Source organism: Equus asinus, chromosome 3 (assembly GCF_041296235.1).
Source record: "Equus asinus isolate D_3611 breed Donkey chromosome 3, EquAss-T2T_v2, whole genome shotgun sequence".
NCBI lineage: Eukaryota > Metazoa > Chordata > Mammalia > Perissodactyla > Equidae > Equus > Equus asinus.
The window spans coordinates 6,919,705-6,943,408 of record NC_091792.1 but is presented as its reverse complement, the minus strand read 5'-3'; the positions used below and the strand labels follow the sequence as shown (position 1 = coordinate 6,943,408).

The following is a 23,704-nucleotide window of genomic DNA, read 5'->3' as shown; positions in this document are numbered from 1 at the left end:
AGGAACTGATTCATTTCCATTCATTTTCTAGTTTCCTGGAATTGCACAAAGACAGCTCCTTAAATAATCAAGTATTTCAGAAGAACCATTTTCTACCAACCTCCTACTTTGAGGCAATACCCAGATTGTTCTGTTCTGGTAAATAAGCTTCTTTGTAGTCCATTCGTTTGACACTGAGACTTTAGGGAACCTAGTCTCGACTGACTGGAGCATGTCTTGCTGCTACTATTAAGCAATCCTCAGCCATTACTGCTGTGACCTTTCAATCTTAGCCCCAGCTAAGGACACTTCAGTGTTGGCCTCTGCATAGTTTCCTGTCCAAATTCCACAAATGTCCTAAATGCTTCTTATTAATCTCATCAGGAGAAACACATAGTTTCCAAATAGGAATAATTTTGTACAATAAGCTCAAAAGTCCACCTAGAAGTCAGCGCCCCAGAAGATGTCATGTGTACTCAATTATACTTACCAAAAAGTATCTACTATTACATTGCCTCTCAGTCTTATTACAATTAAGGCCTTCATGCCAGTTATTCAGCTACTATCCCTCAGCTTCAAACTGACCCTTTGGAATTCTGCAAACATTTCTGGCTCCCTGTTAGGCTCATCGCACAGATGGAGAAGGAAGAAGGGACTTGCTCTTTCTTGTTTGCTTCTGATGGTTTCTTGATCCTGTCAGTCTCACTCTTGCAACAGTTCTTCACTCTGGCAGTAACAGTTCCTTCCAGCAGCAGCCACCGATTTCAATTTGGGGGCTTCCCAATACTTGCAGAACCCATCTCAATGTGCCTTCTTGAGACACCAGATCCAACTCATGGGGGCCTCCTCCTCACATACCTGGCTCCCAGGTCTATGGCATCCCTTCTTTGAGCTCAGAGACACCACCCCCAGGAGAGCAGTGATGGGTTCTTGGAAGTCTTTCAGCTCCATGGGACCTTTCCCTAATCTCAGTTTTAGTAATTCCACCTCTTTTCTAGGCTGCGCCAGGCCTACGAGTGGTGGCTGCTTCTGGCTGTTGCTAACAGTGATACTTTTGCTACTTTAGTGCTGTGGTTTTTAAACTTTAGCATATGTTAGAATCCCCTGGAGGGCTTGTTAAGGCACAGATTGCTGGGCCCACCACAAGAGTTTCCCACTGAGTAAACTGGGGGTGGGGGGTGGGGGCCTTGGAGTCTGACAATTTGCATTTCTGACAAGTTTCCTGGTGATGCTATGGATGCTGGTCTGGTGACCATCTTTTGAAAAATCACAGCCTTAGCATTGTCTTTCTGCCTTTCCTATTCTTCAATGCCTACTTAACAATTCATTAGATTAAATTACCTTTGTTAAAATAATTGGTATAGTTTCTCTCTTCTCACTAGGCTCTAATACAATCACACACACACACACACAAACATGTCATGTAGGTGACATAGGTGTAATTATAATTTACTAAACCTAATTTCTTTTAGGAGTCATGATTCAAATCAGTACTTATGAACATCTACTTGCTCGTAGGAGGTGCAAGATGGAAAATTACTCATATGTGAAAACAAAGCCTTTAGGTATAGGGTTTCATTAAAAAGTAAGTATCAAATACCATTAAATATGCTGTCTAGGCCACAGGAAAGTTAATTAGCTTAAAAAGACAAAAATCACCTGCCAAAAAGAGCCAATGAATTTGAGGGAGTTCTGAGGCACTCTTCAAACGCATGAGGCAAACTTAGATTCCTTTAGTGGAAACCAAAGCTTGATCATTTCAGTCATCAATCATTAAATAACTAAAAATATCTTTTCACTTAAAAAATGCCTTATTTTCTATTCTACATATACAGTTCAAAACATATTTAAGGGAAGACAGTGAAAAGAATCTAATTTTTATTTGCAATAGTTAGACAAAATGATTTTCAACATGACTTTTAAGGTGGTCTTTTCTCACATAATAGTAACTTATGTAGAGCAGAGTGTCAGTGATGAAGTAGTGGAAAAATGAGACTCAAGGGTGCGTCATTATTAGTCTATATTTTAAGTTAAAGCCAGAATTATTTGAGCTATATTTATAATTTTTTATTACTTTTTGATTTTATTTCTATTAAAAAAAAAAAAACCGTGGGAAAAATAAAATGCTGCAGAGATATCTAGGGAGTTCAGATCCAGGCTCCAACACTTTAACTTAGTGACTTGACTAAACTACCTCACTCTCCTGAGCTTCAGTTTTCTAATCCACAAAACGGATTCATATGATTCCTCTTTGATACAGATAGTATCCTCTTGAATTAAAATTGTAGGGGTGGGCCGGGAGGGATGGTGGATCTCTGATTTGTACCATTTACCAATTCTGCGGTGTTTTCCAATTTCTGTAGCGCTAGTACTCCCATTGTGGCCAATTTCAAGCTACTTATAACCAGCTGGCAAGGTTCCTGAAAGTTTAGCAATTGGCTCTTAAGGTCTGATAGGAGCCAGCACCAGCACTCCACTGTAGGTACACTAGTTGAGATAAAGACCTGCTTGGTCTTTATCTTTGATCTCTCTCTTCTTTCCATCAACCAGTACATTTTTATGAGTTTGTTTACAAAAGCGACAAGTTGGGATAGTTAAATAGAATCACTGCATTATAATATATTGAAATTAAGAAAACTGTATTAAGAAAGAAATACATTATGACTTAAGTAGTGGATATGGTTAGATAGAATGCAATACATGGAATGCTACAAAACCACCACAAGTTAATAGCATTTTGCTTTTTCTGGTCTGTTTCATGCAGATATCAAAAATGCACCAAGTTCAATAATTTTTAGTTCTGATTTACAATAAAATTTAAACTGCCTGATTTGTGAGCAAGTGGTGCTCTTTCAATGCTCTCCAGCTCTGTGAATGGTATGGCACTGCCATCCATATGCCAGATCCAAAGGCTAGAAACCTGAGGCATTCTTGACTCTACCCTCTTCCCCACCTCCCACATCCAGCTCATCACCATATCCTCTTTATTTCACCTACTAAATATTTCCTTAATGTGTATACACTAGTCCATCTACTGCTGTCATCCTAAAACAATCTACTAACATCTCTTGTCTATTCCTATGGTTTCCTAAATGCCCTTGCACACATCCCTTAGCTCCCCTAAAACTATTTACCACACTGCAGCCACAGCAACCCTTTCAAATTGCAAATCCAATTACCCCACCTCCATCCTGCTTTTAGGATCAAGGCCAAAATCTTTAACATGATCTATGAGGCCCTGTGTAGTCTGGCTTCTATCTGGGTCTTTGGCCTCGTCCTGTCATCAGCCTCCTTTCGTCTCTCTCTGTTTCAGCCACATGGGGCTTCTTTAACTTCTTGAACAGGCCATGCTTTTGCCTGCCACAGATTTGCACAAGCTGTTTTCTCTGCCCAGTGCACTCTTTCCTCCTTCCTTTTCTTAGTTAATGCCTGCTCTTCATTTAGTCTCAGTTTAAGCCTGAACTCAGTCTCATAGCACTATATAATGCGCTGTCAATGCAAATATGTATGTGATTGTTTGATGAATGTCTTTCTCTCTCACTGCAGTGTAAGCTACCCCACAGCTGGGGCACTATCCATTTTTGCTGATTACTGATATCCTCTGATATCAATAAAGGCAAGTACTATCTTGGGAATAGCAGCACATACAAGGAGCTCAATAAATATTTGTTGAATAAATGGAGAGAATGTATCATGTATCTGCAAGCATTAGAGCAATATCTTGATTTTGAATATTTTGAATTGCTACCTTGCTTTTTTTTTTAAAGCTTGGCACCTGAGCTAACATCTGTTGCCAATCTTTTTTGTTTTTTGTTTTTGTTTCTTTTTCTCCCCAAAGCCCCCCAGTACATAGTTGTATATATTCTAGTTGTAGGTCCTTCTAGTTGTGGCATGTGGGACACCACCTCAGCATGGCTTGAGTGATGCCAGGTCTGCACCCAAGATCCAAACCGGCAAAATCCTGGGCCGCCGAAGGGGAGCACACGAACTTAACCACTCAGCCACGGGGCTAGCCCCTCTTGCTCACTTCTTGCCAAACAAAAGATGATCTTTATTTTCTGAAGTATTATTTATTATAGTAATCTCAAAACAATGTGTAAACATTTATGGGATTAGCAGTATTTCTGTTGTGGTTACTATTAAGCATCCATCCCTCTTTCCTCTTAGAACCTTAATCCAGCCCACATTCCTCAGGTGAGGCAGACCCCTACAGCCCCAGAGATGAGAGGTCTAAGTAATCTCTGTCCCTTTACTGGAAGCCAGCTTTGGAAAGGGCATGTGATCCACTTTGGAACAATGACTTCTGTGCATCTTCTGGGGAAATTCTTTCTAGCCCTTCTGACACAAGTTTGGAAAATGATCCTTCTTCTATTTCTCCAGGTATAGTCCTTAGGTAAAGAGAATTTATTGTTTTTGTACTAGTTTTCTATTGCTGCCGTAAGAAATTACTACAAACAGTGGCTTAAAACATCACAAATATATCCTCTTATCATTCTGTAGGTTAGAAGTCATCCAACAGGATTGTGTTTCTTTCTGGAGGTTCTAGGACAGAATCTATTTCCCTACCTTTTCTAGATGTTAGAGGCTGACCATATTTCTGGGCTCTTGGCCCCTTTCCTCCATCTGCAAAGCCAGCAATGTTACAGCTCTGACTACTCTTCTGTAGTTAACTACTTCTTCTGACCACAGCAGGGAAAGGTTCTCTCTTTAAGGACCCATGTGATAAGGTCTAGCCCAGCTGGATAATCCAGGATAATCTCCCCATCTCAAGGTCCTTTGATTTAATCACATCCGCAAAATCTCTTTTGCCAAGTAAGGTATCATATTCACAGGTTCTAAGGATTAAGGTGTGGGCATCTTGTGTGTGTGTGTGGGGTGGGGGGTGGTGGGGACCATTACTCTGCCTATCACAGTGTTTTATTAAAAGTTATTTCTTTATATATCTATTTCTCATCACTAGCTTTGATAAAAAGGGCAAGAACCATGTCTTATAAATTTTAACATCAGTACTTAGTATATTGCACTGTGCCTGACCCATTGTAGGCTCACAACAAGTACCTGTTGAACTATTGAACAATAGAAACATTCTACAACATTAGGCAAAAAAACACACACAAGGGGCCGGCTCCGTGGGCGAGTGGTTAAGTTCACGGGCTCCGCTGCGGCGGCCCAGAGTTCGGATCCTGGGCGCGGACATGACACTGCTCGTCAGGCCATGGTGAGGCGGCATCCCATATCCCACAACTAGAAGGACTTGCAACTAAGATATACAAATATGTACGGGGGCGTTTGGGGAGATAAAGTGGAAGGAAAAAAAGAGATTGGCAACAGTTGTTAGCTCAGGTGCCAATCTTTTTTAAAAAAAAAGAAAACAAAAACACACACAAAATAAAAACATACAAAACTTCTGTGTAACATCAATTATTTTATTCTCCCATGAGTACAGTTGTGAATTAGTTCAAACATTTATAAATGAATTCTAGACCAGATTACAAGATTTAGCTGTTAGCTAAAATTTACATGCTCAACTCAATTTCTAAACCATTATATTTTAAGAGCAGAGGCTAATATGAACAGATGAGCTCTTGAGTCCTTGACTTTCTCTCAAATGTTTGTAATCCTCAGAGTGACAGTAGGAGTGGCGGTATTATTAACGGTAGAGTAGAAGAGCTAACACTGGAAGCCTACCATGTGCCAGGCACTGTGCTTTACAAGCATTACTTTGTTTGATCTTTCCAAAAAGCCAGAAGGGAGGCAGTATAATTTTCCCCCATTTGCAGATACAGAAACTAAGCAATCGGAGGAGTTAAATGTCTGACCATTGACTTATACTCAGTAATTGAATTTGCTTTGGTATGAACCCAGGCCTTCCTCACTCCAGAGACCACAGCATTAATCCCTATACTATACTCTCTCCAGTTATTATATTATTAATAGCTAACATCTGTCTAACTTTGCTGAGTTTTCAGAGAAATTTTATATATTTGATCTCTGAAAAAAAGAAAAGCTATGTATGCATTTTAATTTTTCACAAAATGAGTATATTTAACACAGCAGAATCTTTTATTGCTTTACATCTTTTCTCAGTTTACAGCATACTTAAAAGTGAGTTTATCAAGCATAAAAACTGCTCAAATTTTTTTTCATCTAATATAAACAAGGTAAAGTTATTTGTAGCAGTTTAGTACATTTTTCATAGCCCTTTTGGTATTGACTAGAATTTAGATTCAAGTGTGAAAAAAAAGACTCCCAGCAAAAATGGAGAGATATGCTTGGCAGAATTGCAATAAGGCAAAAAAACCCCACTTCACACATAACACAGTAGCGCAGAAATGCAGATGGTGCTTCTCCCCCTGTTCTAACATTAATCACGTTGTGTCTTTGCCAAATTTTTTTCTTTGTATGTGAGGTCCCAATGGAAGAACATTTGTCAAATGCACAGTTTCCTTCATGATTGTACAATAGTACTGACGATGACATGCACATTAAAAAGTATTCTCACCAAAACAGTGATATTATTTTTTGTCCATGATTAAAGACATATATAAAAATAAAGGGGGAATATAATTAATTCAAAATCCTTCTTAAAAATACACAAAATTAATGATGAGAAATTAAAGGTGAACCCTTAAAGAATCAAAGGATTTTTAAGAGAGAAGGATGATTAAAAATAAGTCAAAGTCTCCTACTTTAGAAACAAGGAATAAAAGGTTAAGTCACACAGCCTATTAATATAAAACAAGGCTCTAGAAGCGAATAGGACAGATTCAAATCTTGCTCTGTCATGTACACAGGGCGAACTACTTAACCACTGACCCTCAGTGTATAAAAGGAGCATAGTAATACCTACCTCAGAGTTGTGATAATGAGGAAATAGATAAAAAGCTTTTAGAACACACGCAATAATCACTCAATATATGGTAACTAGTATGATTACTATGTTTTTGGTAGAATTTATGTCTTGTGATTTTTACTTCTCTTTCTATTGTACCATGCTGCCTGAGATAATTAATACCTTGGTGATCATCTTTCTCATGATAATTAAATTTAACTGTATTTTTCTTCAAGTGTTATGACAATTTAATTATACAGAAGTTGAAGTTGTTTTCTATGGAACAATCTGTGCACATTAGTATAGTGGAGGCCCTGTTTATTCACTTTTAAGAAGAGCACAAGCTCCGTTCTATAAACAGGCTTTTGCTGAGTGGATGACAATTTAGCCTCACTTGCACCTGTTTTCCTGTTTGCAGTGTTGTGTGTTGTGTCACTGCACAGGCCTACGTGTGCAGTGTGGGACAGCTGCTGTTTCTGACCGACTGGGATTTAGTGCGCCATCTTCTGCTGGTAGCACCGTGCTTTAACTTTGGGGAAGGCACCCGCCCACCCACTCTTAGTTCACGTGTTTTGGTTGAAGATGTACCCATTCTCCCAGTTCCAGGCCTGGCCATCAGAACATGTCATTTCCTTGGACATATGATTAGTTAAGGAATGAGCATGTAACCCAAGACAGGCCAACGAAAGCTCTACCTAAGACTTTTGCTGCAACTATTGAGAAAGAGACACTTTTTTTTTCACTGCACTGGTTAGCTGCTAAGACATAGGGCATCTTATTCCCATGAGGGGAAAGCTTGCTATAAATGAAGTCAATATAAAGTAAAGCCAAGAAATGATATAGTTGATAGAGTTTGAAAACTTGAATCCAGCTAGTGTATCTGCCTCTGGTCTTTTTAATAATATGAGCCAATAAATTCCTATTTTGCAAAATCCAGTAGAAGTTAAATTTTTGTCATTTGGAACCAAGAGTTCTGACTATAGATGATGATGATAAAAAATAATAATAGTTACTGTTAAGCGAATGTTTCCTATATGCTAGATATTGTGTTAAGTACTTTACATTCATTATGGTAATCTTCACTTTTTACAATAAATATTGTTAGTTAATTCCAAAGCCTGTGTTCTTTTAGTGCTCAACTATTTCCTCATTAATTTGGTTTTTTACTAGTAATAATTAACATGACAAATATATTAATAACGTTAAAAAACAATTAATGGGAGTTATCCAAGAGGAAATTTTAGACATAACTTTCTAAAATTTTTTTAAAAACTACATAAAAATACATCAATAAATGGTTATTGTAAATATTCACACAACACAAAAGAATAGAGAGTAAAAACTGAGATGCCGATTCCTCCTTGTCACTTTTGGTTGGCCTTCCCTAGCCATCAAGCAGAGCCTCAATAATACAAGCCCAAGGAAATCATAATTAGGAAGGTAAATTTATCTTAATATACGTCTCAAGATGCATACCAAGCAAAAGGGAAACAACTTTTGGATGGCACATACTGGTCTGTGAATTGAGGTTTATTGAATGAATGAATGACTGAATGAATGAACAACCCTTAAGCTGTGCTGCAAACTCTTCTTTCCACCTGTTCATTCAACTTCCCATAGACTGTTTTCCAGCTTCCCTGGGATTGTAGTCCATGGATCTCTAACTTCTCTCAATTCACTAGCCCTCTTCTTTCTTTACTTTCCTCATTTAGCTTGGCTTCTATGACCCAGAATTTCAATAAAATTTTAAATTCCTTTGTCTCATCAGGCAAAAGTCTAATTTTGGAGGAACTTAACTATTTTCTATGCCTGCACCTGAGCATCTGTGGTGCCAGAGAAAGTCACAGCAAAGGGTATATTGGTACCAAAAGTTTATGACCATTAACCCCAAACAGATCTTCAAATACCTCACATTGCTACTTCACTTCTCTGCTCAACTTTTTTTTCTGCTCTCTACACAGACTATTTCAAATCTCTTCTTTTCTAAACCTGTAATTGCCTCCTGCTCCTCTCTTTCTCTATCCCCTTCCTCCAACAAATTACCTGACCTCCTGCTTCTCGGAAAAAAGGGGAACAGTCAGAAAAGAGCTTCCTTAACTTTGTGATATTAAATGTATCCACTACTTAAATTTATGGCTCTCTTCCCTGCATTCTCTTTTGTTACAAATAAAGAAATGGGGAAGCGTTCCTCCTCTGTCCAATTCCTCTTACCTATGATTAGGATCACATTCTTTCCTACCTTATGTTATCCCTTTTCCATTATCCTCTGTCTCAGATACATTCAATCTTTCCCTCTCAATAGGCTCCTCGTCAATATTTATACATGCTGAGATCTTCCCCCCTTACTAAAACACTTCCACCATGCAACATCCTCTACTAGTTCTGTCTTTTCCTTTCTTCTCCTCCATGGCCAGACTGTTTGAAACAATTCACTCCACTTGTTTCCATTTCTTCATCTTTGTCAAAAACTGTGAAGGACTGAGATTTTATCTTACTTGCAAGTTAACAAGTTAGCTTGTCAGAGTTTCATGGGTGCTGGCGGAAGACACAAGACTCCTGGGTCAGAGACAAAAGACTTTATTACTCAGGCCACAGGAATCAGCATGAGTTTCATGTTGACTCTTGCTTCCCCTTTCCTCCTATGCCCCACAGGGTGACAGAGTGGCACAGGGAAGCTGCATGCAGTGGGTTTGTGTCACTGCTGAGGAACTCAGAGCTTAGGGAACTCTAATCTTTTATTATGGGCTGCAGGCAAACCTGCCTGACCTTTGTCCCAAAGGGAGATATTATCTTTATTATACTGGACAGCAAACAAATCTGCCCTCTGTTCCAGAGGTTCAAGAGATCCATGGAGAATTGCTCCCAACAACCTTCCATTCACATCTCAACTTACTCCAGTCCAGCTTTGGTCCCCAGGACACTACCAAAACAGCTCTTGAAAAAATTACCAATAAACTGCCATATCAATAAGTTAAATAGACATTTTTCAGTTCTCATTTTATTCAAGTGCTACGCAGCATTTATGATGACCATTTATTCTCTTCTTTTGAATTTTACAGCATTACATTCTCCTGGTCCTATTTTTACTCCTTTGGCTAGGCCACCTCAGTCTCCTTTGTGGGTTCATCCTCCTTCACCAGCTATTAAATATTGGTCCTCAACCCCTGGTCCTAAGTTCTCAAGTCTTTTCACTTCATATTCTCTTCCCAAATAAGGTCATCCAAAACTTACAGTTTCAGCTACTACCAATCAATCAATTATGTAAATATTATATCCAGGGAAGACCCTTCTTTTGCACTCTAGAACCATATATTCAACTGCCTTCTTGACATTTACACTTGGATATCTTGAGTATACATCAATTTTCAAGATATTCTAAGCCAAATCCATGACTTTCCTCCTCAAAAACTCATCTTCATTCAATGAACAGATTCTCAGGAATGAAATCCATCCTTAATTTCTACAAGCCAGAAACCGAGGAATGATCTGCAAAACCTTCCTTTTCCTCATTTCCTATATCCACTTTATCAGTGGTCCTGTTGGTCTTAACACCTAAATCTTAAATATCTCCCTAATCTATCTAATTCTCCCTATATCATTCTACCTACCTATCTCATTTGGCTTCATCTTACACCTAGTTCCCTCCTTTACTTTCTCTACTTTAGCCCCCCTTTCCTAATCTGTGTCTCTCATACTCACCTGCTTTCCTTGACTTAGAGTTTTTTTAAAGTTATTTCTTCTGCCTGGTATGTTCTACCCTCTTATTTTCATCTACTAACTCCTATTCATTCTTCAGATCTCAAGAAAGTCTGTCCTGACCTCTCTGCTAGAAAAATCTCCTTATTAAATGCTCTTATGACACCATATCCTTATCAGATGAATTTTGTATTTTGTTTGATTATCTGATTCTTGTTTATCTTCCTCACTGGCCTGCAAGTAGCAAAAAAGCAAAAATCATGTTTTTCCCCTTAAGTTTTATATTCTTAGTACCTGCCATATTTTAGACACTTTCATCTAGATTACAAGGTCTTACAAGGTATTCCATGTAAGCATCCTACTAATTTAGCCTACTTTCTAACTGTCCCTTAAAATAAGCTCTATTCTAGTCACATCCTCCTGTTCTCCTCATCCTCTCCACTCACATGTAAGGCTTACGGTAACAAACATTGCATTAAACATCTACTATACCTGTTTCCTATGTTATCCTATCTAAAATTCAAAAGAACCCTACAAGATACGTATATTATGATGCATCTGAGACTACTTGCTCAAATAGAGGTATATAATGTATAGATAGTATATGGAAGAACCAAGATTGAATTTTGGACTGATTCCACAACTATGGCACTATATTAGTTAGGTAATATTATTCCCATTTTTAAACTCAGTATGTAAAAGGTTCTTTACAGTTTAGTCATAAAGTACAAGTTGAGTATTTACAAAGCCCAAACCTAAATTTTTAGATAAGATAGAAAATTTTGGGACCAAGGCAAGGAGAGCCTCTTAAACGGAGGAGACTTCTTCTCCATGGGCATTAATGAATGAGGGCTAAAAATAGGCAAGATGTAACCGAGCAAGCAGTAGTGAAGACCCCCATTACTACATGCCAGAGAAATAAATATGTGAAGAACACTAACAAATAGTGTCTTATCAATTAATTAAAATATTAAATCCCAGAATAATGTTTTCTTTATTGGATTCCTTATTGCATTAACTATATGCAATCTTGCAAAACTTTGCAAGATTATGTGCTATAATGGTTCAAGAGGTTTATTTTAGCTTACGTGCTCCCTCCCCACTACAAACACACACACACACACACACACACACACACACACACACAGACACACACACATCCTGGTCTTTCATTTTAAATTCTGCCCTTTTCCTTTTAAGTGAACTTTTGTGAGCAGGGAAATGGTACGAGTTCCTAGTCAAAAGCAATTGTAAGAAGTGTCTCAAAAGAAGATAATAGAACAAGCACTTATATTTCTCCTAATCTCTCTTGTTCTTTGGCTGGTATATAATCTGTCTTCTCACTACCTCCCTGTCTAGTTCTCTTCCTTCCTGTGCATCTGCATTTCTTTTTGGTGTCGTTTCCTTACTCCAATACAACTTTGTTTCTACCTGCCTCTTTTGTGTTGATATTATCAAATATATTACATTTCAATGCTATAGGCTCAACAATACAATTACATACATATTGTTTTATGCAATTGCTTCTTACTTTTTTATTTTATTCATTTTTCATTATAAATGCTTTTACAGCTGACTAACAGAACATGGTTTTAATCATGTAACTGTAATGAATAGCTTTTTTTTTAAAATTTTTTTTTAAAGATTTTATTTTTTTCCTTTTTCTCCCCAAAGCCCCCCAGTACATAGTTGTATATTCTTCGTTGTGGGTCCTTCTAGTTGTGGCATGTGGGATGCTGCCTCAGCGTGGTTTGATGAGCAGTGCCATGTCTGCACCCAGGATTCGAACCAACGAAACACTGGGCCGCCTGCAGCAGAGCACGCGAACTTAACCACTCGGCCACGGGGCCAGCCCCTGAAATTGCTTTTTAAATCAGTCAAGAATATATATATGCAATTATCCTATCTTTTGTAATTATCTGCATAATTACCATTACCAGTGCTCTTCGTTTTTTTGGTATGGATTCAAAGTATTGTCTGGTGTCACATGCTTTTATGCTCATAACTTCTTTTGATATTTCTTGTAAGACAGGTCTGCTGGCAAAAATTCTCAGCTTTTGTTTCTCTAGGAATGTGTTTCATCTTCATTTTTTATTTTTTTTTAAAGATTTTATTTCTTTTCCTTTTTCTCCCCAAAGCCCCCCGGTACATAGTTGTATACTCTTCGTCATAGGTCCTTCTAGTTGTGGTATGTGGGACACTGCCTCAGCATGGTTGGATGAGCAGTGCCATGTCCGCGCCCAGGATTCGAACCAACGAAACACTGGGCCGCCTGCAGCAGAGCGAGCGAACTTAACCACTCAGCCACGGGACCAGCCCCCTCATCTTCATTTTTGAAAGATAGTTTTGCTAGATATTAGATTGTTCGTTGACAGGTTTTTACTTTCAGCACTTTGAATAAGTTGCCCTATTGCCTTCTGTCCTCCAATATTTCTGATGAGAAGTTAACTATTAATCTTAACAGGGTTCCCTTGCATGTGATGAGTTGTTTTTCCCATGCTTCTTTCAAGATTTTCTCTTTGTCTTTGTCTTTCAACATTTTGATTATGATGTGTCTGGACGTGGACCGTGTTGTGTTTATCCGACTTAGATTTCATTAAATTTCTTGGATGTGTAGCTTAATGCTTTTGATTAAATTTGAAAAATTTTCAGCCGTTATATTTTAGAATATTTTTTCTGGCCCTTTCTCTCTCCTTCACTGATATTCCCATTATTTGTATGTTGGTATGCTTAATCATATCCCACAATTCTCTGAGGCTCTGTTCATTTTTTTCCATTCTTTTTCTCTCTGTTCTTCAGATTGCATAATCTCTATTGATCTATCTACAACTTCACTGATTTTTATTTTCTGCCAGCTCAAATAATTTTTATTTGGGTCATTGTACTTTTCAACTCCAGAATGTCCATTTAATTAAAAAAATACACAATTTTTCTTGATTAATATTCTCTATTTGATGAGACACTGTCATCATACTTTCCTTTCATTCTTTAAGCATGATTTCCTTCAGTTCTTTGAATTTATTTATAATAGCTGCTTTGAAGTCTTTGTCTGCTAAGTACATCATCTGGGCCTTTTCTATTGCCTGCTTTTCTCCCTACTATTTATGGGTTATACTTCGTGTTTCTTTCCATGTCTCATAATTTTTTGTTGATAACTGGACATTTTAGATAATGTATTTCAGCAACACTAGATTACTGATCCTCCACCCCCACCGTAGAGGTGGTTGCTGTTATTGTTTGCTTGATTATGCATTTGTTTAGTGACTTGGCTAAACTAATTCTACAAAGTCTAGTCCTCTGCAGTGTGCAGACTCTGATGTTCCTACTTGTGTTTTTCCCCTTGTTTTCATCTTTTAGCCCCATTACCTAGGGATTGTCCTTAGGTTAGCATAAGTCGTTTACTGGTTAAAGGTTGTGCTTAAGCCCCCCACCCCCAGTCAATTTTTACTCCCTACCATTGACTGTATCTGTAGCTTAGAGACTACTTTCATAGTTCATGGATTTTACTTGTTTGCCCCACATTCAGCAAGGGACTAGTAGCTTGGAGGTTTCCACTGTGACTGCTCCTGAGAGGCGTTGGGCACGTACACAGTTTTCCAGACTGCCAGGGACGATTGTGATATTAGTTTTAAACCTTGTTTCTTAGGAGTTACCCTGGGTCAGGGTAGTTTATTGTTCCATCAGTGTTTGATCACAGGTTGTGTGAAGCCCCTTGTTCCTGGGAGCCTTCTGCCCCGTGTTGATGGGTCTGTGTGCAGCTTGGGAAATGCTTTCAGGTCTGCCCCACATCCTGCTCTGATTGCTCCTGAGTGGGTGCAGCCTAGCACATGCACACTGCCTTCCTGATCCCCACAGATGACTAGGATCCCAGGAGGGCTCTTCTTGGCTGACTCTTTCCCTGGTTCTTTCTTTAAAACTTCTGGCTGCTATGTTGTTTGATGTATTATGGAACTACCAGCCTCTTCTTAATAGTTCTTTTCCCAGATCTGTATTGTTTTCAACACCCTTAGTTACGGAGTTCTCCACTCCTTCTTCCAAATAAAGTCAGTCCTCTCAGGCAGATCTATGGAGCTCTTTACCCCTTATTGTCTGCCTTCTCCCCTAGGCAGAACACCTGCACCAGTGCACTGGAGTTGGGGGCTGGGACCCTCATTTCCCAGGGTGACAACCCCACTCTACAAGTAGGCACTGGAGGTAGGGAGAAGCTCTCTGTCTAGGCTTGCTTCTCTTGGTGTGGAACCTCTACCCATGGTGAGTGGGGGAAGGGTAATCGGGCTGCAGTATTCTCAGTTTGCCATGCCTAGAGTGGGGGCTGGTTGCGGGAAGGGAGACTTGGTCCTCTTGGCCACACCTACCTGGAAGAGTTCCTGTAAAGGTAAGGCTGGAAGAGGAGGGAGGGGGGAAAGGGATGAAAAACAACAAGAGGTCTACCCTTCCAGGTGAAACTGTAGCTCTAGCCTGGGGGTTAGGGGGAGAGGGAACCCCGTCTTCTTGGCTACATGTGCTGGGGTTGGAGCTTCTGTAACACAGCACTGTGAGGGGGAGGTAATAGATTGGGTTGTGGCTCAAATGCCACAAATATTCACTGTTCTTACTGAGATTTAGTAGATTTTCTTTAACAAAAGTTTCTCAATTTGCCGTTTGCCGTTAGGATGATTCCCAAAGACTTTAAATGATTGTTTTGTTTTCAAATAGTCTGTACTAAATTGTTGTTTTGCTGGGGGAAAATCCTCTGAGTTCCTTACTTTATTGTTCTAGAAGCCCAGCCTTGGTTATTGCTGGACATTAATTATTTTTGATCACGAACTGAGGGACAATTCCTGCAAGGGTGAACCATCCAGGGTGGTAGACAGCTAGTTTTCTGTAATAAGTCTTGGGACCTTTTCCTTTTGAAGAGTATTTATTATTTTTCATATGTCTTGTGACGGTTAAATTCTGGGTATAAAAGTTCAAGTTTTGAGGATCCATTTAATCAGATGATTCTTCCACTAAAACTTTTTTTTAAAAAGTTTTTAAAAATTTACTTGTATTTAAAGTTTACATGAATAAAAAACAATGGGTTTCTTTTATTCCTTTCTCATTTCCTCTCACACCCATCATTACAGAGGCAGTTTTCGCTCTTTGCTTAGCAGAGTCTACCAAGTTCTTTAGTTGGTAATTCACTCATTTTTTTAATTAAGCCTAAGGAAAGTTAACCAGAAATTCAAATTTCACAATAGTCCTTTTTTTTTGCTTTTGTTGCTTTCAATACATTAAATGTCACACCTCGATCTGTTTTTTAAAATGATTTTTAGCATAATTAAAATACTTTTTAAAAATCAGTATTTATAACCCTCTGGCAAAGTTCATAAAAGATGCAGAAATGTCAGAGGTAAATCATGAATGTTCTATGAGCATTGAAATCATCTCCTCCTTCTTACTCTCCACCTAAATCCCTGGCAGCCCAGAAAGAAAAAAAATAAAGAAATAAACATATTAATACATATAAGAACAAATAAAACTATCTTAATCTATTATGTCTATTCAATATAACACATAATTATTTTGCTGTCAAAACAATTCTACTTTATAGAATGAATTCAATTCAACAAACATTTTCCTGGTGCCTATAATGCATTAGATAAGTAAGACTATATCCTTAACTTAAAAAACTAACGATTTAGTAAGGAGGTTAAGACTTATGAAAAAATAAGTATTTTTTAAGGCAAGATATGATATGTTTAAGAGTTGCAAAATGCTTGGAATTTAGTTCAAAAAAGGTCAATTTGCTCAAAAAATTAAATCAGGAAAGTTGGCAAAAAAAAAAAAAACAAAACCATTAATGCAATGCTTTCAAATACTTAGCTGATGTTTTGAAAAAATGAGATGGTGTGCTTAACTGCTTTTGTTTCATTATATAATAGAATAAGTGTTAATACTACTGATGAACTACAAACTGATTCTGTGGTTATCAAAAACACATTTACTTCAGCTTTTAGTCACCTGCAAAGACTCATTTTTTTGCTTATTATTCCTCTTCATCTCAAAGGCTGGCCCTAAGTAGAGATGCTTTGATATATGAGTCTTAAAAATAACAACTAAGGGGCCAGCCCGGTGGCTGAGGTTAAGTTCCTGCGCTCCGCTTCGGTGGCCCAGGGTTTTGCGGGCGCAGACATGGCACCACTAGTCAAGCCATGCTGAGGCAGCATCCCACATGCCACAACTAGAAGGACCCACAACTAAAAATATACTACTATGTACTGGGGGGCTTTGGGGAGAAGAAGGAAAAATAAAATCTTTAAAAAAAAAAAAACCCAACCAAATAATGTTTAAGTGAAGTTTTTAATGGATTTCACAACACATTTATTAATTTAAAAAACCCTAACATTTACTGAATATCTATTATGTGCTGGGCAGTGTTTTAAGTACTTTGATCTTCAAACATAAAGGAAACTGAGGAAGAGAGACTACATAATTTAGTTGAGATCACCTAGTAACTGGTGGAGTGATGACACACATTCCGGCATTCTGCTCTAAAGCCCTATACTATATGCTTTCTTATAAATATAAAATCAATCTTGTAATCATTCACATTCTATTTGTTTTAATATTATCAGTTTTTCTTTTTTTGAGGAAGATTGGCCCTGAGCTAACATCTGTACCCATCCTCTATTTTATATGTGGGATGCCTGCCATAGCGTGGCTTGATAAGTGGTGCGCAGGTCCACACCCAGGATCTGAACTGGTGAACCCCAGGCCAACAAAGCGGAGTGTGCGAACTTAACCACTACGCCACCAGGCAAGCCCCCTATTATCAGTTTTTTGTTTGTTTTTTTCTTTTTACAGACTGGCCCTGAGCTAAGAACTGTTTCCAATCGTTTTTTTCTTCTTCTCCCCAAAGGCCCCCCCCCCTCCTCCGGTACATAGTTGTATATTCCAGTTGTAGGTCTTTCTGGCTCTGCTATGTGGGATGCCACCTCAGCATGGCCTGATGAGCACTGCTAGGTCCATGCCCAGGATCCCAATAGGCGAAACGCTGGGTCTCCGAAGCAGAGTGTATGAACTTAATCACTCAGCAACAGGGCCAACCCCCATATTCTCAGTTTTTAACAGCAATGTGATGGGGTCCAGGGCAGGCCACCCCAAGATGCGTCACTCTGGTACGTGGATTATTTTGAGTTGAAGACAATAAAGGCTCAGACTCAGAAAAAACATTGGAGCTTTTCCCCCTAACTGCCTAAAAGAAATTTAAAATAAAGGCCTGTTCTCTGGACAGGCCATCACCATAGATAACTGTGGGTTTCAGTAGACTGGGAGGATCCTTGCTAAGCCCACTCTTATCAAAGTTCTATTTACCAAACATTTGCTTTTTCATTTCCATGTGAGTTGCCTTCCTCCCCTTTGAAGCCCCAAATCACTACCCCAAACATCCTCCTTGTCTGTAGCTGAAGATACTTAAACAGGCAGCCTCGGCCAGTTGGCTGAGTCACTCAGTCTCTCCTGAGTGTCTCCCATGTATACATGCTGCTAAACTTTGTTTGATTTTCTCCTGCTAACCTGTCTTTTTAATTATTTGACCAGCCATAAGAACCTTAAGGAAAAGGGTGGGGGGAATTCTCCCACTTCCCTGACAAGTTCAAACAGTTACACTAGTCTTGACTCATTTATATTCAGCAAAAATAACAAATCATTTAAAAATGGTTTTGTGGTGTCTACCTTTGGCTTACTATAGAGTACAGCACCTGGTCTCAAGTGTGATACTTAACGCTGTCTAGGATTTAAAATTTCTCTTTTTTTACAGATAAAAAGCAAGCCAATCTCTAATTCTTAATCCTACCACTGCCCCCCAGAAGGAAAGCAACATAAATTGGCATAAAGACTAAGCACATAGAACACTTCAGACACAGATATTTTTGTTTCATTTTTCTGATAAATGGCAAGCAATAGGATATATTGGAGTACACGAGGAAGCCATTTGGTATAAAACTAATTTGGCCTGACCTTGTTTTTCCAAAAGGGGCTGACGTGGCCGTTGAGCATGCATTGTACATCTGCTTAAAGCATTTGCTATGTCCCAAAGACAAGAACAAATGCTCTTAAGATAAAGATGCAACTTCCCCCACAATGGCATTTCCCTAAGGATAAGCATCTCTCCCCAGGCTAGGAACTTATTGCTGCACCCACCCATGACCACCCAGCTCAAGACAGCAGACCTGCCACCTGCTGAGTGAATAGCTGTGCTGTGCTGGCTAGGCAATCTCCCGACTGTTATAAAAGGGGCATTCCTATCATATGTGATGTATGTTCTTTGTTCCAAGGTGGTATATAACCACTCGGTATACCCCACTTCTTTGGTGCCTGTCTGTCCTTGGGGAAGGAACGCCCTGGGCTAGTCCTTAGATCTGGCTCATAATAAATTCACCCCAGGGCCGGTGCTGTGGCTGAGTCGTTAAGTTCACGCGCTCCACTGCCATGGCCCAGGGTTTTTGCTGGTTCGGATCCTGGGCGCAGACATGGCATCATTCATCAAGCCATGCTGAGGCGGCATCCCACATGCCACAACTAGAAGGACCCACAACTAAAAATACACAGCTATGTACCAGGGGGCTTTGGGGAGAAAAAGGAAAAATAAAAAGTAAAATCTTTAAAAAAAAAAAAAATAAATTCATCCCAATTTTGATTTATAGATTGGTTATTGATTATTTGCATCAATATTTCTAACTATATCCAGTTAAGAGAGAAAAATCTATCTTATTTGGACAGAAAATAACCAGCTTCCTCCCCACCCCCTTGAAATTTTCTTGCCTTAGTAGTATGAACAATGAACTTCCAACACAGTAGAAAGTGCTCCAATGATCACAGAAAGGCTGCCTTTATACATAACGTAACTTTTGATTGCACATAATTATGGAGAGACAAAAATGAAGGGGACGAACAATGATAGAACAAGGTGGGGATCAGTTTCAGAGGGATTTTAGATTGAAGTCTTCCCCCCAAAATACTAGAATTTTCTTTCACTTACTCTACTCCACCATCCCACTCAACCTCTCAAAAGAAAGACCTTATTTTGAAAAAGATAGTGTTACTTTCCTCTAAAAGGGCAGGAGTCTGACATCGGCAAAGCACCAACAAGACATAACATCACAGTGTGAGAAACAAATGCATGAACAGAGAGAGGAAGAGAGAAGGTGTTCTAAGTTTTAAAGCCTCTCGATTATATATTTAGCCCTTTTGGCTTTTTTCTTCTTGTATTTCAGAATCCACAGTCTACCATTTCATCTTTGAATTCACAGCCACATGTTCTCCCCACTCCCTGACTTTCAGCAGCCTCCAATTTCCCTGCTGCTTCTTCTAGGCTGCTAAGTGTTGTGGTAAAAAATTGTGCTCAGATGCCTTGTTATAAAATCATGTTGTCTCGGCACTCCTTCTCTACTCTCATTACTCCTTCATACTCTCATATACTCCTCTATACCCTTCATTCACCTCTCAATAACTGTTCATCCAATTCCTCATATTTATTGTTCCAAATCTTTGCCACTCTTCTATCTTCTTCCTAGAGGGGTTGCTATTTCTTTTTAAGGATAACCTATATTCACAACCCAAATGCTCCCATCCATACATCTAAGTACAAAAGTGGATTTTGTACTATAATACAACTTTTGATTCCTAAAGCAAAAGACACAAAATAGAGATTCTGATTGGAACTGGAACACTTGTGTGTTAGGCAAATTACACTTCCTTTTATGACAAAATCAAGCAAGGCAAAGCTATAACAAAATCAGAGGCACTAGACAGAATCTGAAGCACAAACTAGATGAAGACTGATTCTTACAAGCACTGGGTCTATCACTGATGGCTGCTGCTTGGGTTGCTTGACCATAATCTATTGAAAGAATCATCAACATTTATGACTTTGTGATAGCTTTCTCTCTCTCTCTTTTTTTTTCTTCACTGAGGAAGATTCTCCCTGAGTTAACATCTGTGCCAATCTTCCTCTATTTTGTATGTGGGTCACTGCCACAGCATGGCCACCAATGAGTGGTGTAGCTCTGCGCCTGGGAACCAAACTTGGGCTGCTGAAGCAGAGTGTGGCAAACTAAACTACTAGGCCAAGGGGCTGGCCCCCTGAATACCTCTATTTAAATTAAATTTTAGAATAAAAGTTTTAAGTTTGTATCTAGACCAAGGATGCCTAGCTTTATGAAAGTTTGAAAATTCTACTTGTGTACATTTTTATAAGTCTTTTCCATATGATATTTGAAGAGTTAAAGATAAACATCGCTGGTCTAATAGAACTATGCAAATATATGAACCATCCTTGTTAGAATTAAGTTGCCTTTAAAGTTAACTTTTTATCATTAATTTCTTACTAAGATCTATGACAAGATTTTTGTCTCATAGCAAAATTAACAGTAGTTATGGATCTAACAATTTTTCAAAAAGCTAAGAAAATGCCACTCATATAACAATGTTCGAGAGTTGTTGATTGTGTTCTGTACAACAGCAGCTTCTTGTTTGTATTCACACTGCACTTTTTGTCAAATGCAGTGAGTCGGCTGATCTTTCTCTTTGCAGTTCTCAAATAACCACTGCCGTGCAGTTCTTATGAAATGAAACGCCTATTAAGTTACCAATCAACCATTTAGGCTAAGTAGGGAAAAAGTTTAAATGCTTTTCATTATTTATGGCACTAAAGAATCTGTAGGAACGTAGTCTTGTAAATAAAGAAAAGTATGTGGGTTTATGACATTTCTTATGGAAGAAGTTCTTTGAAAAACAGTATATGCATATACAGCCACCTTATTTGATAATGAAGTATATTAGCTTTAATTTTAGATGAATGGTGATAAACTGAAAATGATTACAAGTTCTCTGCTACTGTAATAGTCTGTAGTTATGTTCTAAAGTTATGATCTTCTCTCTGAGCATGCTTTGCATTTTATGCAAGATGTGTTGTGCTCTGCTGTGGCAAACCTGCACAGACCTGACTGATTTGCCAGACTGACAGCTGCTAACTTTCAGGAAACCACACTCTGTTTTTTGGTGTATGTCACGTCCTCCCTGAGTACCACCAGCCTTTGATTACTGAACTCCAACTCCGGTAACTCACAATCCTTGACTCGCAGAACAGTCTGGCTTGCAAAATAAACCAATTAGTCAATTTAGTTCAATTTAGTAAATAATAATTGAATTCCTACCATGAGCAAGGTAAGTGCTGTGGGGGACACAAAATAAATAATCCATACTCCCTGCTGTTAAGCTGCTTATGATATAAGGAAAGATCGGTATTCAAATCATCATATTAAAATATTGTTGCACTCTCCCTTACTAAGTAAAATGACCTGTACTTTTATAAAAGATTCATAGTTTTCTTCCTATCTTTCTCAGCGTTACTTCTCAGCTCAGGCAACTCTTCAGGTTTCTAGACTTGTATGCTTGACTGCATATCCAACATTTCCACGTAGATGTCTCATAGGAACCTCAAACTCAGCCTGCCCTGTACTAAACTTAGAATCATCTGCCCTAAAATTCGTCCTCCTCCAGGGTCTCCTACCTCAGTGAATGGCACAACTCAGAAGTGCAAGCAAGAAGCCTGTGTCACTCTAGATGTCTTCGCTGCCTTTGGCCTTCTTGATCTACTTTTGCCGGCTCGTTCCCCTCTGAGTTTGCGCTGCAGCTCCTCAGCGACTTCTCGACTTCTCCGCGGGCCATGCTCTCCTCCCACTCTGCAGTCTCTCCTGATGGAGACTTCAGGTACTCTCCCGAGTTTACTAATGCTTAGATGGTTTATATGCTGAAGACTCTCAGTTTCAAATCACACCTTGGTCAAGAGAAAATTATCAGTGTAATATTTTTAATCTCTTCAAAAAAAATTCCTGTAGTTTTACTTTGATTTTTCCCCCATTTTTAATTGCAATTTCTCCCACGTTTTCATTTGCTTATTAGTCATTTGTTCAATAAACTTATTAAACACATGTATTCCTGGCATTTTCTCCTCATAAAAATGCCATAAGGTGGGTGTTATCAGATTCTAAAGGTCAAGTGACTTCTCCAGAATCAAACCAGCTGGGATTTGAATGCAGGAGTCTTTTGACTATAAATTCAGAGCTCTTTCTAATAAACTGCACTTCAAATTTCTAAATCCCTTAGTGCAAAGGAACTGAACCAGGTATTAAAAAGAAAGCAAAATATTTAAACAAATTCATTATAATGTGTGATTATATGATGCTCCTTAAGAAATACACTTTTTAAAAGACGAAATTTGCTGCCTGAAGTAAAATCATAATTAACTTACTTTTGCCTCTTATCTTTCTACAAAGGATCTGAACTTGCTTATAGTAGGAACAAATGAATAAAATAGTAATAAAATATAGACAACTGGAAAGGGTGCTGTGTGAGAAAGAACTGAGAATCTAGACTGGGCAAAGATACGTTACCACAATTACTAAGACCGAGTCTCAGATTTGGCTCTACCCCACTAGCTAGTCAAAGCAAAAGGAGGGGCACAGCTCAGTAAGTAATTCTCACTTCCTTTAGGTCTCTGCTTAGCTATCGCCTCAGTGAGCCCTTCCATAACCACCTTATTTAAAAGAGCAACCCTACCCCATCCCCACACTCCCTATGCACCTTCCCTGCTTTTATTTTTTCCATAGCACCTATAACCCACTCATGTTCTTGTTCATTTATTCATTGTCTCTTTCTCCCGACTACAATGCGAGGTTAGTGAGGGGAGAGATTTGGGCCTGTTTCTGTTTGTTTCTTTCTATCCTGGGTGTCTAGAGCAGTGCCTGGAAAATAGTAGGAGTTCAATAAATTTTTTGAATGAATGAATGAGAAACTATCAAGAAAGTATATGGTAGCCAGAAAAATAAGGAACAAATAATACAGAAAACTTTAATCAGTTCTTAAAGCAATTGATGTTCAATATGATACAAATGGAGAAAGAAAGTATCTTCAGTATATGGCCAGGTTGTTAGACCCACTGAAGCCTTAAAATACTAGCCAAATAAATACAGTGTATCTAAATAGTCAGTCATTTAAACTCCAAAGGGAAAATATTATCATCCAGAAATGGCAGAATCATTATAACCTTTTCATTACACTACTGTTAGAGAAACTTTTATACGTACTGCATAATGAAGGAATAATTTGGTATTTTAATTTTTTTCTTCATATATTTATTCTCAAGTGTTTTACATCAGGTATTTTTTATTGATA

At 38.5% G+C, this 23,704-nt stretch overlaps 1 protein-coding gene across 1 annotated transcript in view; it reads right to left on the bottom strand.

The window, feature by feature from the left end:
• FAM241A (family with sequence similarity 241 member A) overlaps positions 1–23,704 on the bottom strand; it is a 41,220-nt gene that overhangs the window by 5,384 nt on the left and 12,132 nt on the right. The window lies entirely within an intron of this gene.